At 45.2% G+C, this 21,197-nt stretch overlaps 1 long non-coding RNA gene across 1 annotated transcript; it reads left to right on the top strand.

Annotated features, from left to right (window-relative positions):
• Positions 1-1,233: 1,233 nt before the first annotated feature.
• On the top strand, positions 1,234-21,024 carry LOC115251586 (uncharacterized). Its single transcript, XR_003890123.1, has 8 exons — positions 1,234-3,150; positions 3,287-3,424; positions 18,805-18,928; positions 19,041-19,117; positions 19,490-19,767; positions 19,875-19,914; positions 20,198-20,248; positions 20,579-21,024. It is a non-coding gene; the product is annotated as an uncharacterized lncRNA (long non-coding RNA).
• The last annotated feature ends 173 nt before the right edge of the window (positions 21,025-21,197 follow it).

The following is a 21,197-nucleotide window of genomic DNA, read 5'->3' as shown; positions in this document are numbered from 1 at the left end:
AAACAAATCCTTGTGAGTCAACCGTAAAATCGATGTGAACACAAACTGGTTATTTTTTGTGGCATTAAATATTTTCTTAACATCTTAGTTCCAGTGTTTGTTGTGTTTTCAGCTTCGCACTTGGACCGTGCAGCCACACGGAAGGCTTCCCTTGCACATGTCGCGGCTCACCACTAGGCGGCGGGCGTGTCCCATTCTGGCCTTCCGCCGAAGAAGAGCGGCGCAGCGCGCGGACGGAATTGATTGGAGGCGTGTGAGCCGACGCGTTAATCCCGCACTCAGTGTGAAATGAATGCGTGAGAGACGCATCCGATAGCCTTTCTCACTCAGGAGCCTCTCCTCCACCCAAGTTAGAGGAGGAAAAGAGCCTCATAAAGTCCTGAGAGGGGGAGAATAAGGCGGGAAAGTGCTATTAAGCCGCGGAACGAAGACAAAGAAGTTAATTGGAAGTCGTTGTCGCTCTGTGTCTTTACTGGGGGAACTGGGAAAAAATAAGTTGTGCACAGACAAAGGAGGAGGGGGACATATATAGACTATGGAGACAAGGAGGCTGCTCTTATGATGAGTCGAGGCACGTATCTCCGCTCAAGCGTGTCTTTCTTGGCTTCGAGCTCGCAGCTGCGGTGGCGGGTATTGAATTTAGATGCGGCCCGTCTCTCAGTTCCGGCCGCCACAGGTGGAAATGCTCTTATCAATACGGACTGTCCGAGTCAGAGTACGTGCTGATCCGTCTCATTGATGATTTTAGGGCCCCCCTGCCCTCCATTCCCCTCCCCGAGGAGCCAATTGATTAATGTCTGGGTCATGGTGGTATTTCCATATTGATACCTCGATTGATGACGGCGCTGCAGGAACAAGTCGCATTGACCAGCTAGTGAGAGGCCCATGTTTTTAAGGGGAAAGGATGATTTAGGTACATGTGGTGTTGGCGAAAGATGGAGCTTATGCTCTGATTCGTGTGGGGAAAGCTCATGAAATATCCTGTTAGGACGTGTTGTATTGGGCCAGCAATGTATTCCAGTCAACAGTAAAGACAGGAGAGGTGTGATGGCATTTTGTGTGCCCTGTTTTTAGTCGACACATATTCCAAGACTATCCGCATGAAGTCCTTTAATATTAACTGATAAACGTCATTATTTTTGCAGCTTTAAGCTCATTGCCAAAATTGGGCCCCTGAAGAAGACCCCTGCAGTTTAATTCAGAGGGATTATGAGATGATGAACAAGGTAATGCACACACAGAATAAGAGATCAAATCCAGTTTGTTTAAAGAAGAATATCAAGGGTGTGTGCTTTTGACCAAGTTTAGCATCCGTATGAGAGTAAACAAGTCTAAAAAGCTATCGAGAAGAGGATGTGCTTGTTTTAACTCAACAGTCTGCTAATTTGTTGCATTTTATTTAACAAAACCACATTTTTAGGTGGAGGGCAAGGACAAAGGCAATTTTATATAAGAACAAAAAACCTATGTACACATTCTTGATGTCTTTAGTTTCATCAAGAATTATTGCACACCAATGTGTGAGGCTACTCTGTAAGAAGGGGTTGAGACTGGACTAAGATGTAATTCAGTGTACGAGAACAGGGAAGATGCTCTAATTGTACAACAAAGAAAACAAAACAAATTTTAATGCTTTTTTTTAATGCTTTTTGTCATATCAAATAGTAATATTGAGAACTGTTGCACTTTTTGTAGATCTATTTTTGACTCCTTTATGTGCTATCGCATGTCTAGATTTGACCTTACAGCTATAAAGTAGAGCTAATTGTACACGACGAGGCGTCAGTGACCTCACGTATACTGGACACCATCAGTGGTGGCTGTTTGACCTCACCATCTGACGCCGTTGTTGCATTTCAGAAAGAAGATGACATTTTTTTAGCCGGAATGCTGTGTCCTCATTATGGCTGCGATATATGTAGTACACATAAAACCCCATATGGGCACGTCAGAAAGCCTTTTTACTATGGAGCAAGACTTTAGGTGCAAATGGCAGACCATACATAGCAACAGTGGGTAGATTCCAGCCTTCCCTTTACCAACTATTAATGAAAATATAAAGGTTATGGTATTTTGATCACAACAAAAATTGCCAGGAGGCAGCCTGTACAGGCAATATTGGTCTGTTACTGTTGCTGAGAGGTTGGGAGCAGCATTTAGCATTTATCAGCAAACCCCGAGAGGAATCACTGTTGCCAACCTTCACAAACTGTACAGACAAACCGTGTTTTGGGAGTATCCACTTTATGTAATTGGTTTTTATTCTCATGTTATTGCATTGTTTACAAAGTGCTGTTGCCAGTGACACATTTGAGGACATCTCAGCTGACTCCGGGGCTGCACTTGTTTGCATTGGCAGGATGCGCAGCAGCATTGCGATGCCTGGATATTATCTCGTGATTAAAAAAGGAAGTGCAGAGTGGTTGCTTTGTTACAGCGAAGATCTTTGTATAAGAGTCTAAAATATACATTCATATGTTTGTTTCCCATCCTAATTTTTTTGTGCATATTTCCAGACTGAATTTATGAAAATGGCCAAGTCCTTCCTAATCAGGGCGAGTGCACGCGGTCCGTAATGCGGATCAGTTCCACAGAGAGACGATGAGTCGTGAACCCAATTTTGCCGAGACCCTAATTTAAAGGACGGGCAGAAAACAACGTGATTCTGTGGGACTTGTTCTGCTTGTTGTGTAGATTACTTTGGAGGCAGAGAGCATTGTGCAGAGATGATAGTCGGTGCGGGAGAGAAAAAAGCGCTGAGCAGATCTGATCCCACTTGGCGCTTTTTGGGTCAGTGGTCAGAAATGGGATCCCGGCCTCCAGGTGCCTGTAACACAGATCAGCGGCCCCTACGTATATCTGCTTATTACATCTCTTGAAGTGGAAAACATGCAAATAATAAATGTATGAGCAACGTGCTTGTTTTTTTGCTTGATTAATTATGCCGTTTAATTCCACATCCACCACGCCGTTCCACCGTATAATTTCCCAGTGGTCCGGGGTGTTTCTTCTCTCACATGCGCTCTTCTTTTTTTCCCCCCCTTCATTGCAAAATGAATCATGGATCCAACCGTCTTTACCCGGGGGAGAGCGGCAAGCTGGCGGACGGGCTGACCAATCACGAGCTTCAGAGGCAGACGCACAAACGAAGTGAGCCTTTTGTTGCGCTGCACTCATCGACTTACAAGACAACTTCCCATTTGGTCTAAAGAAAATTAAAAGACGTGTGTGAGGAAACAAACATGATCGGCTTCAGCTGTGTTTTTTTTTTTTCTTGTTATATTAGAGCCGCAGCTCCGGCCAATCCAAGTGACCGTTGTGTCTGTGGCAGAGTTACAACATCAGCCATAATGTGAAGTGGGACCATGGCTGGCCTGCTATTCCCAGCCTGGGCAGCCCCCTGTCAGCCTCCTGACAGTTCCAGGTTAGCGTTCAACCCCTCTCTTCCCTGGCCCTCCTCTCCTCTTTCCCCTAACTTTCCTCTTTCCTCGCTCTCCCAGGGGCCCCACTGAGAATACCGCTCAGATCCCGGCCTCTGAGCCCCAAAGCCAGCCCTAATCCTCCTCATCGATCGCCCTGAGAATTTCCTCACCGGCACAGCGGGTTCCTGAGCACACACACTCCATGACCCTGAAGAGCTGGCTCTTCTCACTTAGACAGAAACGATAGGGTCAGGCAAATTACCTGTCTTCTCTAGATGGGTCTCGTTGGTGGGATGTGTGCAATTAAATCTTTGCAGGAGGCAGATGCTGATGAGAGAGGCAACATTGCGGCTTTTACCTCACCTAAACTTTATAAACTGCATTAAGCTTGCTTTTGACATGTTGATAGAATACAGGTTGCTGGTCTAGAACTGTGCTTGATGGTTTCCCCTATTGCATCAGTCCTTCACCTGTAAGGAAATAGATAGGTGACCTCTGGGCATGCCCTCTGATACCTGCATCCAGGACAATAGCAGTGGATATTAGGGTGGAGTGGGATGGGTGGGGGTTGAGGCTCACTTCTGTCCGTGTTTCAGATTAATAGAATTGGGGGCCGCTGAGTTCCAAAGTAAGATCAATGCCCCAGGTTTCATTTTGTCATGCTCCTCGGCAGACGGACCCACAAGATTGGTATTGAATTCATGAGTTGTATTAATGTGCAGTAACGTTTTGGTGGGTGTTCATGTCTGTGGTTTCAACTTCGTGGCTGATTGATGGGACAGACTCCTAGTCCTGGATATTCCTGGCAAACTACGGCTTTGTCCAGGGGACACCATTTAGAGCCAGACTGGGCTGTGCGAGCCAAACTATTGCATTCTCATTTGCACGTTCTCCAGACACAAACTCCAACTTGTTGGAATGTCAAATTTGTTTGCCTACCTGTTTTCACTCCTGCAGTCCATCAACAGAGTTGTTTTTCAAAATGAATTTAAGGCCAAGTTATTTCTATCTAGGACCGATTGTGTTCTTTTTCCTCCCTAAAATGATTCTGCTGTATAAACCTCAGTCTTACTTCAAATTTGTGGTGCTCAAACTTGTGTCTTTATTTTATTGCTTGGACAGATTTCCAGATCTCTGACCTTCTCTCCGCTCTTTGGTTGCTCCTATTGGGTTCTAAAGCACCGGTTCCCCTTTGTTTTTGGAAGTTTTTCTTTCTTTTTTTGTGCAGCAATATGATCAGGGCTCACCAGCCAAACATGGTGTTAACCAATAAAAGTCCTTTGTTGTCTCTCGTCTTAGAACATTAGCATTTTTTTAATATTCTCCATTCGGTTGTCCTCTATTCCTTGGATTTCTCTGTGTGGGTAACCCTGAAACAGATCTTCTGACAGTCTCTGACATTTGTGTTGCATAAAATAGCTGTGTTGTTATGTTACCTATTTACATCTCCAGAATACATACACAGTTAAGTAAACTGCATCATATCCCGAAGCCAGGTATTCCTACATTAATCATCTTTCGCACATTCGGCGACAAAGAAGTAAAGGTGGAGAGAGAGAGTTCATGAGCCTCGGGGAAGAAGTTGCACCTCAGCCTTATTGTCAGAGTTCTGATGCTGTGCAGCCTTCAGCCTGAGGGGAGGAGGGTGGAAAATTGGTCTGGTTGGCTAGTTGGGGTCCATCATTTTCTTTGCTCTGGTTGTGCTATATTTCTACTGTACTTTAACTTTTTTTTTTTAAAAAAAAAAGCACTCCTAGCAAGATTTGTGTGTTAGCTCCAGAGCGGTTGCCGCACCAGACAGTTACAGAAAAGGTCGCTGTCTACTAGAAACCCATAAATATGTCAGCAGCACGCAGGCTGGCCTGCTTTAGCTTCCTACAGGCACTGGTGAGCCTTCTCAAACAGACGCGTTTAGTGGTGATCTCCAGCTCAACCGCTTCTCCTCCAATGGAGAGGCGAGGTGTTAAGAGAGCCGTCCTCATGGAGTCTGAATCAGACGGCCGTGTCATCGACAGGCCTCGTGGTGCAATCGCTCTGGTACTTTGCAGTACAGCCATATTTGAGTGGAGAGCTGTAAAGAGGTGTTAAACACAGGCTTGTGTTTGGTTAAAATGGTCATTTTCACCTTTGCTAGATGGTGGTGCAGCGGTTAGACTCGCCGTGAGAAGGAAACTAGGAGGATGAGATAGAGGAAGTTCAAAGAGACTTTCTTCCAAAACTGTAGTTCTCCTGGCTTGAAAAGAGGTCATATTTCCATCCATCCCACTGAGGAAGATGGAGATATGGAAGGGTGTGTATGCTGTGCAACTCTGCTGGAGAATGAGAAAGCATCATTAGAATCCTCCTGAGATCGCTCCCAACCAGCGGTCTACCGTACACATCATAGTCGTCCATTATTTATTCATAATACATTTTCTGCTGGACTTTGCTGTGCATTACTGAACATATGGGAGTATTCGGGAGGTATTCCTCAATATCTGTCTGCTCAGGAACCCGAACCAGTGAGAAAAAGTGTTTGATATAATAGCGGATGAGTAAACCTGAAGCTTTATTCACTGCAGAGAGCGCGTCAGACATGAATTATAGCGGTCGATGGTCAGACCTTAGAGTTCTTCCCCGCACCAGTTAGCATATCTGTGCTTAACTGGTGTTTAAGAACCAGCAGACACTAATGTCTCAGTATTTTTAACCACCGATTTAGTCCAGTGCCTGAAAATGATTAATTCTGTTCATTGTGTCACGATAAAATGCAGATCCATCTGTTTTTGGGCTGTTTGTTTTGCATTTGGATGTTAGTTCTTAGGATAAACTGTAGTTATGGAGCCTGCACTTCTTCAACCCATCTTCCTCACCTTTTTCCTCATTCATTAGCTTTTTTCTAGCTGAGTTAACCTCTCTCTCTCACTCATACACACACACACACACACACACACACACACACACACACACACACACACACACACACACACACACACTATTTTCCATATCCCTGCTCTCTATACTTGAGTGCATTGCTCTTTCCTCTCATACCTCTCCCGCCCTGCCCTTTCCTCCCTCCTGCTTCCTTCCTTCCCTCCCTTTTTCCTCCCGTTTTACCCTCGCTCCCCTCTTGTTCGCTTCCTCCCTCGCTCCTCCTGTCCTCGCTCCCCTTTTCTCTTTATTAATTTATTGGGTTGTTATTCTCCTTGCCTGGCTCTGCTAATGAAGGCAGGATGCAGATGAGGGCGAAGGTCATCTCTGTAGCGATCGACCCCACCGCCCCGCAGCATGGCACTCTGACTGGCACAGGTCAGTGGCAGCTGTCAATCAAAACAACTGCACAGGCATTCACATACACTACTGTAATACTAAAATAAATTCATACTCATAATTCAGAGCTGTGCTCTCTTACAATTAACACTTTATAATTAGGAAGACAGAATAAAGTGCTTGCTGGCAGAGTGCTTCTTTCTATCCTGTTATAACAGTATATTTTTATATCCTACTTATTTTGGCGGCTATTAGAATTCTGCACCGCACAGCATGACGTTTGGATTTAATTAAAATGACCAGAAGTTCACAGGAGAAAAGTAATAATTATTTCTCTCGAAATGCAGATAAACAATACCTAATTTGGTTTAGCATCCGCAACTGAGTCAATTTTGGGATAACACCTTTCTAGGACATTAGCGGCCATCTAAAAGCAGAAATTTATTGCAGAGATGTCGAGGAGCTTCATTTGTTTGCGGTATTTGAAGAGATTAAAGATTTTACGCGCTGAACTGATTTACAGTGAAGTGAAGCCAGAAGGTCACAGGTTTCAATCTCCCTGTGGGCCCGGGGCTTTTCTTTGTGGAGTTTGCCTGTTCTTCCCTTCCCTGTGTGGGTTCTGTCCCGGTACTCCAGGTTCCTCCCACAGTCCAAAGACACACATTGGGGATGAACAGGCTGGCTACGCTAAGTGACCTTAGGTGTGAATGTGAGTATTAATGGTTGTTTGTTCTAAATGGCAGCTCTGTGATGAGCTGCCAACTTGTTCAGGATGTACCTGTCTCTCACCTGAAGGCAGAGGAATTGGCTCCAGCCCCCCCATCTCCACCCCGTTAGGATAAACCGGTTGAAGTTGGATGAATGGACCAATTAATCGGTCTGCAAAGTTTGTTCTCATTCTTTACTCGAGGCTGGTCCACGCTGTGGTTGGTCCTCACTCATAGATGTGTAGGTTCTTTTTGTTGCTTCAGAACTCACCGTTCCTGACCCTCAAGATCACATGTGTTCACAAAGACAGTTCTAGTTAACATGTTAGCACAGACCCAACATCCTTGCGTCTGCAGGTTGTCTAACCTCTGCCATGCTACCCGCTGACCTCGATGTGATGGCGCCCTCCCCATTGCTCCTCTTTGACTCCCGTATCTCAGCGCGCACCAACCTCTGCTCCTCATCACAGCACGTCATGGCGCCGTGCCCGTGCGCGCGTGCGTGTTATTGTTATGCTTTTGTTCAGTCATTGGGTATGCGTGTCAGTTTTGTTGTTGGTTTATTTGTGTGCTTGGTCATGTTCACGACTGTGTTCACATGCATTTGGGCATTTGCGAATGTACACACACACACACAAAACACACCTCTATTAGCAGTATAATAGTGTTAACAGTGTTATCCCATGCGTGAACCTCCCCACCTTTCCCCCATATCTATGCAAAGCTGGGGTCCTGTCAATCAGTCACCTTGGTGACACTGAGCCCCACCTCCCCAATTAGAGCTGACAGGGCAGGATTAGGAGGGGGGCGGGCCCCCGCCAACCTGCCTACGTGTCAATCACACACTGGGCATCCACACGCCTGTTTACCGTCAGATCCCATCTCCGTCTGTCAGACTGCATGGAAACCATCGCCCTGGGAGGAGAGCAGAAGGGGAGGGGGAGATCTGATCAGAATTAACTATGCCTTTCCCCACAGACTGGCTGTGCTTTTAATTCATGAAAGGGATGAGAGGAAAATGCGAAGAGAGAGGGAGTGATCGAGGGAGGAGAGCATTTAAAACCCAGATCAGGCCTTTAGAAGTTTTCAGAGTGATGTTTCTTCTCTCCCTGACAATCACTTTTCTTCTTTCGCTGACTCTCCCTCCCATCATCGTCTCTCAGACCTCTTTCGATGTGTTCATGGCATTTTTCAGCTGCTGTGATTTATCAGTAGCTCCCCCCAGTAGTTGTGCAAATAGGAATCTCAGAGAGTTAAGGTCAACTTATTTTGTTGCATATACTCATGCAAATGTGTCTCTGTGCTTCCACAGTTGAGTGTCCTGCACACCTACAATATGTGAATACATAATACTGTTTTCTGTGTGCGTGCCTGGGTTTTTGTGTGTGCGCGCACGCACCTGCATTTCTCCTCACGGAGGCTCTCTGGTGGTGGCCCTGCTTTGACCTCTATGCCCTCTCTCTAATCCTTCAGCAAATGAGACTTGTGCAGTGTTGAAGGGGGTCGTTTGGGGGTCTGCAGCAGGCCAGTGTCTTAGGATTAGAGGACCAGATCGAAGGTCTCGGGGATATAAAAGATGAAGAAGGGGGGTAAAGAAAAGATTGGACCGAAAGAAAAAGGAAGGATATTGTCAGCAGTTTAGTCGACCAAAAGTGATCGCTGACAAATGTCTTGTTACCTTCGTCTTATTTATATCTGCTTAAATCTGTCTTTGTGTTGAACAAAACCAGAGTTACCTGACAAAACTCACCTTGTTTAGCCCAATTTTAATTTAAGTTTGATACATTACCTCCTAAGAATGGATGATTATCTACATACACACATCAAAGTCTCAGTGACAGGTTGATATGATTTGCTAAAAGTATGCTAATCTGAACTAGCACTTTGAGACATCTTAAAGCTGATAGGAGCAACCGCAAGGCTGAAAATATTTTTGATAGTTGCTGTAGCTCGTATTTTACAAATAAAACAGCTGGCGTGTGGTGTGGGTACAAAACAAGGAGCACTTTTCCTCAAGGTTACAGATCCTGGGGAAACTGTGTAGATGGGCTTGATCGGAGCCAAATTGTTATTCCTTTCAGTTGTGTGTCTGGACACACTCAGATTTGTAGCTGTGTTTTATTCATAATCAACCCTTTAGGGAAATATGTCTCTTTTGCTTCTGCGAGCCGAAGAGCAAAACAATGAGCAGGAAACCTAAAACACAAATTTAATAAGAACTCTTTGTAGCATCACAAATAACATCGCGTCACCGTTTCCTCACATCATCTCTGGTATGTTTTAATTAGAAATGTCTTTTGCTGAATATTTAAAAAAGAAAGTTATCAAAATATAATTTAGTTTGGTATTATTTAATTATTTGGACGAAGGTAAATTAGTAAACACGACCGTGCCACTGATTTATTCTGTGAAATGCGTCGCTTTTTTTTTTCAGGTTTGTATTACCTGTTGGTATCACGAAGGTGGTTGTGCATGTGCGTTTCTGTTTGCGTTAGAGGCTCGTGTCTGAGATGCAGCTCAGGTGTCGGTTGGTGTCTGTGGAACGACCTCGCTGCAGGGAACGGGCTATCAGGCTGAGAGGAAGGCTATCATGTTAATTACTTTACACACACCCTGCCAGCCAAGCATGCAACACAACTGCTGAGCTCACACACACACACACACACACACACACACACACACACACACACACACACACACCTGCCGCTAAACACAAAAACCTCCATCTTCCTTCCTTTTTCTCTTTTTTCGTCTCCTCAGTCTGATTGTTTGAAGGCCTCGGACATCAATTCCCCTCTGCTTTCAAGAAAGATTGTTTTATATTCTAATCAATTCAACTCTGTCCTGTGAAATTAATTGACATTCATTCAATGATTTTAAATTCCTCCGAGGCCGTTCTTTTGTTTCAGCCTGTCAGCGAGCTGCAAGCGAGATCGGCCTAAATGTTTTGTCATCTCGCACTGCAGGGTAGGCATCTCCAGAGCGCGAGCCCGAGGTCGACTTAACCTCCTCACAATCTTGTCTCTCATCATCTGCGCCGCTCGCAGAGGAGTCGGGTGGGGGGGGGGGGGGGACACAGATTCACAATCAGAAACTTGGGCGAAGCTCATTCTTTTCCATGCCAGCCTTCATATGTCTCCTCAGGACCGTCTTTTTTTTCCCCCTCTTTTAAAGAGCGGTGGGTCCTGCGCTCTCAGGCCGGGGAAAAGTGGTATTGGCTGGGCCAGGTTGATGCCTTTAGTTAAATGGTGCTGGCACGCAGAGGGATTGCTTGAGGAAGATGTCATCCATCACGATTTTAGAATGAGTCAAAAGCAGCACTCTGCTTTTGGGGTTATGGTCTGGGATCCGTGATTGATGCGAGGTGCATGCGTTTGTTGAAGAGAGCAGCGAGGAAGAGGCGCGTTTACGTGCACAAATAAAGATTGGAATCAAACTCTTCCTACGGGGAACTTTGTTTAATTTCCCTCTTGCTCATTCCTTGCTATATTAAGGGATTTAATGGGATCTTAACTGCTTGGTGACTCTAAATCAGATATTAATGATTAATGTATGAATCCTAGCATGTGGCAAAATGTCTATACTCATTCATTCACACAGTATTTTCCTGATTTAATGCAACTCCTTTGCGGACGGTATTGTATTTCTCTAAGCTGAAGCATTTTGTCTGTCTTCCCCTTCTCCGGGCCCAAGTTGCATTTAAGTTAATTCTTCAATTAGAGTGATCCCGATATTCAGGAGAGATCATGGCGAGCATCCTGCCAATCGATGTCCAATTAGTGAAGCTCCGTTGCTGAGAGAACGAGGGGACGACCGCTGTGGTCATCCTGGCAAACAGGAGGTCAGGGTGGGGTCTGGAGTTGAAGGCAGAGCTTTAGCGGAGGCGAGATGAGAAAATGGAGGGAGCAAGAGGCTCTGGAAGGGAGGAAAGATGAGAAGAAAGCATTAGGCATTTAAGGTCTGTAAGTGGGTGGAGGTGAAGAGGGAGCGCCGGGGGTCTGGCAGGGTGGGGTGCAGATGTTAGATGCTCAATCAAGCCGTGCGAGGACAGTGTAATTAATCCATTGAAGATGTCTGATTGCAGATGACTTTGGGAATACCAGAGTGGTGGCTGGGCCTGGGGGGCAGGGGCGGCAGCGGCGGTGTTGCTGGTGATGGTATTGGTTGGGGGGAGGGCAACAAGATGGATGCAAGGATGCGGGGGATTGGAAAAGCGGAAAGGCAAGTGGAGTGAACGAGTGAGATTAATTGAGACAAGGCAGATACAGTAGCTTTTAAATGAGAAGAATGAGTTTCAGTGACAACAGAGGAAAAGGAAAGAAAAGGGTGAAAAAATAGAGAATTGATTATGCGGGGGGCAGGTTAGAGCATCGCTCACAGCACAGTAGGGATAAAGTCCTCCACAAGATGTCACATGTAAAGAAAGAGTCACAAGGCTGCTGGTTTCTCGCTCTGCTCCCAGACAAATGAGCCACTATCCCAGTCTTATGCTAATATGCTTTTAAGGGAGGCTAGCAGAGTTTTTCTTTTATTTAATGGACTATTAATTTGTTCAAATGTGTTTTGTGTCTGTGGCTGCAGAGTCAGACCGGGTGTAGTTCAGCATCCTGGACGCTTACTCACGCTTATTTGGAGGCTAATCCCTTATAATCTAATTAAATTTGATAAAGCAGAGTAATCATCCCAGGATTATAGCAAGCACTCACACTGATATGATTAAATACTTTCATTAAAAGATCTTTTTTTCCCCCGCGTTTGTGTCAGAGTACGGCGCTCAGTCGCCTCTCTCCTCGAGCACGGTTCAGGGCAAAGCTGATGCTTGATGCTTTCAGGAAGAGAAAGACGGTAAACAGTCGCAACGGAGCGCCCTTCCACACGTGCACACAAGCGAAATCCGCTGACAAAAGTTGAAATTCTCTCAATGTTTGTTCTTTCACTGCAGAGAATACAGGAGGCGTTTTGACAAGTCAAAGTCACTTTCAGACACTTTCACTCAAACAAGCGCACAAACAGCACAGTCCACAAGTATCTAGATAGAGACACTTTTTTTTAGCTGTTCAAGGTTTTGCTTTTACATTTTAATGTGGGTGTTTTGTCATTTATTTGCAGCGGGTCTTTGGTTGACCCAAGGTGTTAGCATTAGCCCCACAGGGCCTGTTTTTTTTAAAAAACAGGGCTCTTTTATGCAACATGTGTTGTTGACCCTAACCCTTCCCTGCATGAGGAAAGAGGACATCAATTTTGGTTTTGGCTACTCTTCTTTTTCTCTTGTAATTTAAAGACGGAATTTCAGCATTAAATCAGTAATGCAAAATACAATCTTTAATACATCCAATGAATAATTGAAAATGAACACGATTCTATTTAACAGGAATTATTTTATGTTTTAGCATGACTGGAATGGTCAGAACTTGTGTTTGTTAAAATCTCCATGGCAACAAAGGAGGTGTTTGTACTCAGCTAGCATCTGAGGGTCGTACCTGGGTGACTGTTTATCTGCAACATGTTTGTCTGGGAAATGAGCTCTATCTTTCATACATTTATTTAATAATTTCAGATGATTGGGCACGTAACACCCCGCTAGCATTGGGATTCTTTCTAAGGCCTTGAGCCGTGAGCAGTAGTGAGCATTTAGAAAAATAGTTGATAGATTATAATAATTACCCAACACTGTGATAAAGACATAGACAAAACCCACAAAGAAAATCATCGGGAGCGGAGAAAAGAGCGCGAGACAGCAGCGAGGTGCGGGAGGAAATGTATCAGACAGGCTGGCAGAGCGAGAGAGACAGGCAGGGCGAGAGATAGACAGTGACAGAGGGAGAGACAGACGAGCTGTATGAGGATGCAGAGAGTGTCCCCCTCTCTCGGCTGCTGCCAGAGGCAAACAGACAGCCTCTCTGCTGCCGGAATGCTAATGCAACAAGCTGCTCCTCTCTTGTCTTCCCTCCCTTCTTTACCTTTCTTCTTTCGCTCTCCTCTGTGCAGAAAGTTTAGAGACTATATAGACACAAGCATAGACTTTGATAATGGAGACCCTTGAGTCTTTGCCACCATTTGTTGAATATTCCAAAATGTTCCACCGTCTCATGTTAAAATAGTGATTTTTGATGGGAGATCGGTTGTATCGTGTGAACGTGTGTTTGGGGGAACCGTGATGAGTCGTTGTGTGTGACCTCAACCCCCACATCATGCCTTATACCAACTAACTGTGTTTGTCTGGAGCTCAGTAGCCATGGCTACCGCGGTGTCAGCTGGGGGTGGGTCTCCATGTCAGGGGGCCAAGCGCAGGCCAGTCAATCGACCTTTCTCTGTCTGTGTCGCATTTGGCTGACCTCTGACCCCCCCACCCCAGAAGAGAGACACAAAGCAGTTGTTCTAGGGACTATTTATGTCTCCCGGCTTTATCGTCCGTGCAGGTTGTTAACTTCCATCATTTCAGACACTCACAACACATCACACAGACAGGAATGCCCCCGAGTAAAGACAATGGTTATTTTTCCTCTTGGACACAGGCGCATTTTCTTGCTGTGGCGACGGTCATCACTCCTCAACTTCAGGCAACACATAACCTTGAGTTCCCCTCAGCACCCCCCACCACTGTCACCGCCCAGACAGACAGTCAGTCAGTCAGTCAGTCAGTCAGTCAGTCTGGCAGGCTGGCTGACTGGCTGGCTGGCTGTCTGGGAGATGGCAGCTTCGGAAAAACGGCAGCACGTTCTGAAGTGATCCATTTAGATAACGGCGAAGTTCTCCGCTCGCACACATCCGATAAAAACACACACCAACAACAAACAAACATAGACATCAGCACGCGTGCATGCACACAAACCTGGATGCAAAGAAACAGATGGCACGCGCACACATACACACATACACACACACACTCACGGGACAGTCTCTTGACATGCACTTGCTTGGTTGACAAGTCATCTCAGATAAGCTTGAGTGACAGGTACAGAGTGATGACTACCCGTGTGTGTAGTATACTCTGGTAGATATTGGCACCGTATGATTAAAGTATACATTATTTACTTCTAAAATAACAGCAGTGACTTTCTGACATGCACGCAGCAAATGGTTTTGTCTTCCCTTGGACTTCCGTCCCACGTCTGCTGTCCCCTGATTCTTTTTAGTTGTTAATTTGCCCGTCTTTATCTCTCTTTGAACATATTGCCTCACCTCAGTCTTGTCAGTAAGTTGTTTTTTTTTTTTTTTGGATTTATGTTCACACTATTTTGTTGATTCAAGCCATGTACACATCCTCCGCTCGCTCAATCCACAGGCCTCCCTGCGCTCGGTTCCTCCATTTTCTTATCTCCATTCGTCTCCTACTTACTCCTCTATATCATCGCCAAATCTTTCCTGTCTTCTCCTCCCTCTCTCTGTTGCTCTCCTCTTTTCTATCAGTCTCTCTATTCCGCGAATGCTCTGGCTGGTCCCCTTGTGGCACACCGTGTCGTGTCCCTAATTTATTTATAATTAGTGCTCTTTGTAAGGATGCGAGGGGAATGTTAAAGTACATGCCACCTCACTCTGGGTACAAATGGGCTGCTGTTTCACGCACCGGCTTCCCACTGACGTGGCCACAGGGGTGGACAGAGCTTCCAAACACAAACGGCGTCTTAAAATTCAGACTAAAGGCGCCTGCCCGCTGCAGTGCATCTAACCGTCTCATGTCTGGGTACGTGCAGGTTTATATTTTCCTGATCAGTTTAGTGCAAATTGGGTGATACAGCCTAAATTGTGTATTTGAAAAGGAAGTGGAACACTGCAACTGATCATGCAAAATCACACCTGCGCGCAAAAACTTTCTCCACTCAGGGTTTGTTTGGAAAGAATCCAGCCAAGACAAAAGCTTAGCATTAAGGCGAGTTTACATCCTGACTGACACCTGCTGAGACACGGATACATATTGTCAGCATGCTCACCGGTGCAACGCCTGAATGTAAAACAGAATAACAAGCTAGGACAACATGCAATCTGAAAGTGTAATTTATTAAACATCCTGTTGAATTTTAATGGCCATCACTTGTAAAGATGGCCTGTTTTGAGGTGTTGAAAAGAGTGATGTTTTGGTATCATAACACATTAATGTCAGCGCTGTGTCTGCACATGACGTACATGACCAGCAGTGACGGGGCTGACAGGACTCACTTTCTGCACGCCAGTGTGTGAGTGTGTGTGTGAGTGTGATCATCCAGGAAAAGCTTTTGTCCTTGGGCTGAGAGGGCACCTGGCTCCTCTTCCCGTCCTTGTGATCTCTCTGTTTCCTCTCTCTCGTGCCTCTCTATCCCTTCTCTATCTGTCTCTTCCTCTCTTCTCTCAAGCTCCGATCCCTTCATCCCCCCATCTCGTGCTCTCCCTCTCCTGCGCCCAAGGCAATGCCGTCCTGCAGGCTTTGATCAGGGGGCCAGGGAGAGGAGAGGAAGTGGGTCAGAAAGTTGTGCTGGAGACTGCAGGAGAACAAGGTTGGAATATCGAGTAGGTGAGGGTGGGAGAGAGGGGAGAGACGGGGGTGATCTAGCAAGAAAGGGTGAGATAGTCGGAAGGAGAGAGAATGGGGAGGTTGTAGGTAAAAGCGGGAAAGGGGGGGTGAAATGGGGCAACGGCGAAAAGGGAGGGGCCCGGCCTTCCAGAGCTAAAGAGTAAGAGGAGATAAAAAGAAAATGAGGAGAGCAACAGGAGGAGATAGAGGAGAAGGACGTGGGAAAGGAGAAGTATCTTCATTTACTGGGAGGGAAAAAAGACAACACATTTGTCTTGAACGTGGTGCTCAGCATTTAAACAGCGGGTTGGAGGATAAGGCCCTGTTTTAACTAATCTGCACTGTGCAGGACAGATAGTTCAGCTGTGGGTGTGTGTGTGATTGCATGGACCTTTTTGTGCACATTTCCCAGCTTCATTCTGCCTCTTTGTTTCCTTTTTTAATCATTAAGATGCATGCTTTATTAATATTCAGATCAAACCATTAATATTCGCCCAGTGTTTCTGCTCTCCTTGTGTCGTCAGCTCACCTGGGACAGGGGAGGGCAGAGGGGGAAGAATGCAGAAGTGAGGTGAGGTGGGGGGAGAGGGGTGGAATTAGGGGGCGAGTTCAGCAGGCAAATGGGAGCAGAAGGTACAGTGGAGGTGGTGGAGGCCCACGGTGGGGTTGGGGTATATTGTGATGGACATTCTGGCTTTAAAGAGCTGTGGGGTGGTGGGGAAGGCAGGTGGGGTGTCCAGGGGTTCCACTGCTGGGACCTGAAGGTGAAAGGGGTGAGGGATTTTAGGGGGATGCAGTGAAGCAGAGGGGGTTTGTTTCTGGAGTAATTGGGCCAATGGGAGGCTAGACAAACACGCACATCACATTAAAAAATCAGACACTGGCGTGGTCATATGTACTTTTTAATAGACACATGCATACATTTATATGCACTGATGTGAGGAGCATACATAAAATTCAACACTTAACCAGAATGTTTATATAAGTGTGCATTTTCCTACATGTTTTCACACGCATGGCTGGTAAATACAAAAAACATTAACTGCCTAATTATATTTGTTTCATTTTACAATAATGTTCTAAAATGTGTGTAGGACAAAGGCAGAAAATACTGTTTTGCTTAACATTAACTGTTTCACCTGATTGACAATGTAAAGTGGATTAATTCATGTGATCACATAAGCAAATGATTACAATTACAACTGCAACGACGGTGGCTCGATAAACTAAAAGTAGATTTTCATCAGTTACTTCTCACATTGGAGTCATTGTTTCACTTCAGCTCAGGTGTATATGAGCGCACACACACACACACACACACACACACACACACACAATCAGTCTAAGCACTTCAGTCAGCTGCAGATACACTCAGGCATGCACAAAAGCAGACAGCAAATTAAAGTGGTAATTACTTTTAAGCCCAGAAAGGTGAAGGATTGTATGGCAGGGAGCAATGGGTCACTGTTGAATAGAGAATAGCGGAGTAGGCAGACAGTGTGAAAGGCAGATATGAATCTCAATGAAATATGGAGGAGCATACTCAACAAAAGGAAAAATGGCTTCTTAATGGCTACATGACCTCAAAGAATTATTGCCTGATAGATTTGGAAAATTATCTTACTCTATACTGCTGTTATCGTTAAACACCCATTTTAAATGTATCACCCGCCCTGAATGGCTGAGGTCATAATGAAGAAAATATTGTGCACTGCGCCCCAGTATTGTTGTGGTGGTACTGTAAATATTTCCGACAATTCTCTAATCAAGAATTTAAATGGAAATGTTGCTGAGCTGACTGCGCCCGACCACAAGCAGAAATCATTTGCAGATGATTGAATGAACACACGGTTCAAAGTGGGACTCAAAGTGTCAGCAGATGGTTTTCTTTAGTGAATATTTGAGTTTATTTTACTGTCAAGAACAAACTGTGCTTTTGAACAGAATAATTATTTCTTCATTACTTTTCCATATTCTCAGCATGCTTGGTTTATTTTAGACATAAAAACTGAATTTCTGAACGCGGAGCAATACTTTTAGGGGATTTCTGAAGACTGGACTTCTTTTCCGTCGCCGGCTATTTGGACAAAAACAAATTTCCTGTCAGTGGGGTTGGGACTTCTGGACCACAGCTGAGAGCATGTGTAGACGGGCTGCGAAACAAGGCTAGAGGAGGGTGTGACTGTCTTACTCTATCACACACTATTTCAAATGCGGAGACACACAGACACACACATACAGGTGTGAGGATCTCTTTTATTAACCCACTCAATTTGATTATTCTTATTCTTCAGCTGATTTTCCTCCCAAAAACACCCTGTTTTAGAAGAGGAACACCTGTTCCTCTGGAACTATAGCCTGTTAAGTTTGTGCACACATGCCTACACACACACACGCACACACACACACACACACACTACAGTCACATATTCCCTGCCAGTCTCCTTCAAGGACGACTCTGGAAGACTTGGAGGACAAAATCACACACTCACTCCCAGTGTCTCAGACGCGCTGCTCTTCTAATGCAGACAGAAAGCCTCCTCCAAAGATACTCAGCACACACAAACTCTCTCCCCTCCAGACACACACTTGCACGCACACGCTTAAACACACAACAGTCTGAAAGGCTCTTCTACCTTCCCATCCATATGAGAGAAGCAGGACTTTTTTCTGTCTGCATTGTTTCGCTTATTGCCGCCCTCTGCTGCTCTCAGCTGTTTCAGACTGTTCAGTGCGTGTCCGTGTGTGAGAAGTGGAAAAGGCTCAGTGGGACTCTTTGACGACCTCATTCATCCCCCCCCCCCCCCCGCTACTGCCTTCGGCCTGGACACAGTCGACATGCCCAACAATGAGACTGGAGGGTGGGAGCGGGACCGAAACCTCTGAATGCATCTTCATTTGCCTGAACTTTTCACACGTCTTTTCCCTTTTGTTGCAGCCTGCTCCTTCACTACAGTGTTTTTGATCGGCCCGGCCAGCTTCCGCTGGCAAGACAACCAACCAAAGCAGCCACTTTTTCCTCCCCCGTCACCCCCGTCCTGTCCCCCTCCTTTTCCCACTATGTAAGCCCATTTTTAGCTTGACATAATCTGAAATGGTCCTTAAGTGAATTTATGTCTACCCCAGTGAATTAACTTCTGCAGTTTCCTCCTTTATGTTGCTGTTTTTTTGTAGGGGTTCAGCGACTGAAGGAGAAGAGATTTGAAACTCAGACCACGGAGTAGACAGCCTATCAGTATTCAGTAGAGAAAGTGAGTGATGGAGAGGGAGAGAGAGAGAAAGGGGGGGGTGATGTATCAATATTCTGAGTAGTGTTTGAGGGCAAGGGGAACGAACAGAGGAGAGGGAGAATGTGGGGAGGAGGGGGGGGCTGGTGGGAGAGAGTACTTGAGTGAGTCTTTGACTGATTATTTGTACACGTATATGCTCACCAGCATGTGTGTGTGCATGCACATCTGTGATCATATGTTTTGTTTGCTTTTCTTTATGTGGTTGCGGGTCTTCATGCATAGCGACAGTAATTTTTTGGAAGCTGATTTAGTGTTTTGTTTTCAAATGTTTCTCAGCAAATATGTTTGGATAATCATTTACATTCACATCTGGTGTTTATTTTTATTATTTAGTGTTAGCAACAGGCAGTGGTATCCTGGTACAGCTGTCAGACCACTCCACAGATGGCATCTAGGGGATGGTCCTGTAGAACACGCAACTACTCAAACTCCGGCTGACTTATTGTGTTCAAACTACCCAACAAAATCAAAAACATACAGCTGCCACAGTGCATAAACCACCTTTCTTCAAACCTGAAAACGGCAAGAGCTGAGGAGCAAAACCCGAGCCACCACAGCAGTGCTGCTGCAGGAAGAGAGCGAGTTTAACGAAATGCTCCATTTAAATACGGGTTTGGGAGAAATTGTCGAAACTTAGCAAAACAAGCAAATAACTAATTTACATCTGCTGCTTTTTGCCAACGGTGTTTTTTTTTTTTTTTCTGGGGTCATTTTGCAGTGATTCTGCACAACAGGACAGGAGCAGCCGCTGGTGTGGGGTAAGCATGCATAAGCAGAGGGGGCAAGCGTTTCAGTTTGTCTTATTCAGCAGTGTATTTTTTCCTCACAGGGGTGATCCTGGGTGCTGAGAAATAAATAAAATGGCACTAGATAAAGTGCTGTAATGTAGAAGAAAGGCTAAACCTTCGACCATTCCGACCGCTGACCTGTAAGAGGTCATAGCACTCTGTGTTGATCAGTGTAATGACGGAAAGGTCCCCAGGATGTTTTCTGATTATTGACCTAATGGAATACCGCTATAGTTTATGTACTTGCTTCTAGAATCAATTCCTGAGACTGCCTTCCTGATGACATCATGCAGTTAGAAAGATGGTAAGCTGCGCTCCAATTTCATTTGACTCAGTTTAAATGGATCGATTGATTCCCCTCAGATAATGCCAGAAAGCTAGTGTTTAAAAGGAATAAATGTGCTGGCTGAGAACAGAAACATCAGCCACTTCTCTGCCCTTCTCTAAGATTATGTTCTTAAAATAACTCCATGATTAGAGAACATATGCTGAAGTCAAATGTATTCCTCTTGTTGCTTCTTCACTTTGTGGGTAGACATAGTAAGTGCTCTGGGGTGTATGGCTTGAGTGTAGGTAAAATGACGTTTTCTGTTGCATTAATCATATTTCCAAACAATCACCTCTTCACAACCAGTCCTGCCACCTGCGGATCAGATACCTGTGGATCAGATACCTGTGGATCAGGCTTTAAGAGGTCACGTTCCCTTTTTGCTTTTGGTTTGTTTTTTAATTAGAAAAATTTAAAATTGCATGGATGATGTAATGTCCAAAAAAGCCCTGACAGAACACAATTGTCTTGGTTGATTAAACCTTGTAAATGAATGAATTAATTTTGTGCATCTGCTGTAAGATTGTAGAGTTTGAAAAATGCCAATATTTTATAGACAATAGTGAATACACTTGTGGAAAAAATGTTGAAGGGGCTGTCTTCTTCTGCAGCTGTGTGTTTGTACAGGACAGGAGTCACACTTTACAATATGTGTGCATGTGATGGAATCTCCCACTTGTTTCAGTCATCCCTCCTCTTGCCGTCTCTCTTTTACTCTGGCTGCTAATCAGCATTTGAAAGGCAGCTTTGACACTGAGAAAGAAAGTGAGGGAGGGGGGGCACAGGGAGGTGGGGGTAAACGAACGCATGAGACACAACGAGCAAGCGAGGGAGGGAGAGCCAGAGACTGAAGCGAGGGGCTGTACAAGCATGCCTTTTATATTTACTAGTGACTGAGAGAGCGAGAGAGAGGGAGCAGCTGAAG

This window comes from Takifugu rubripes, chromosome 11, assembly GCF_901000725.2.
Source record: "Takifugu rubripes chromosome 11, fTakRub1.2, whole genome shotgun sequence".
Classification (NCBI taxonomy): Eukaryota; Metazoa; Chordata; class Actinopteri; order Tetraodontiformes; family Tetraodontidae; genus Takifugu; species Takifugu rubripes.
Note: the sequence above shows the minus strand (reverse complement) of the source record. Positions and strands in the feature narration are given on the sequence as shown.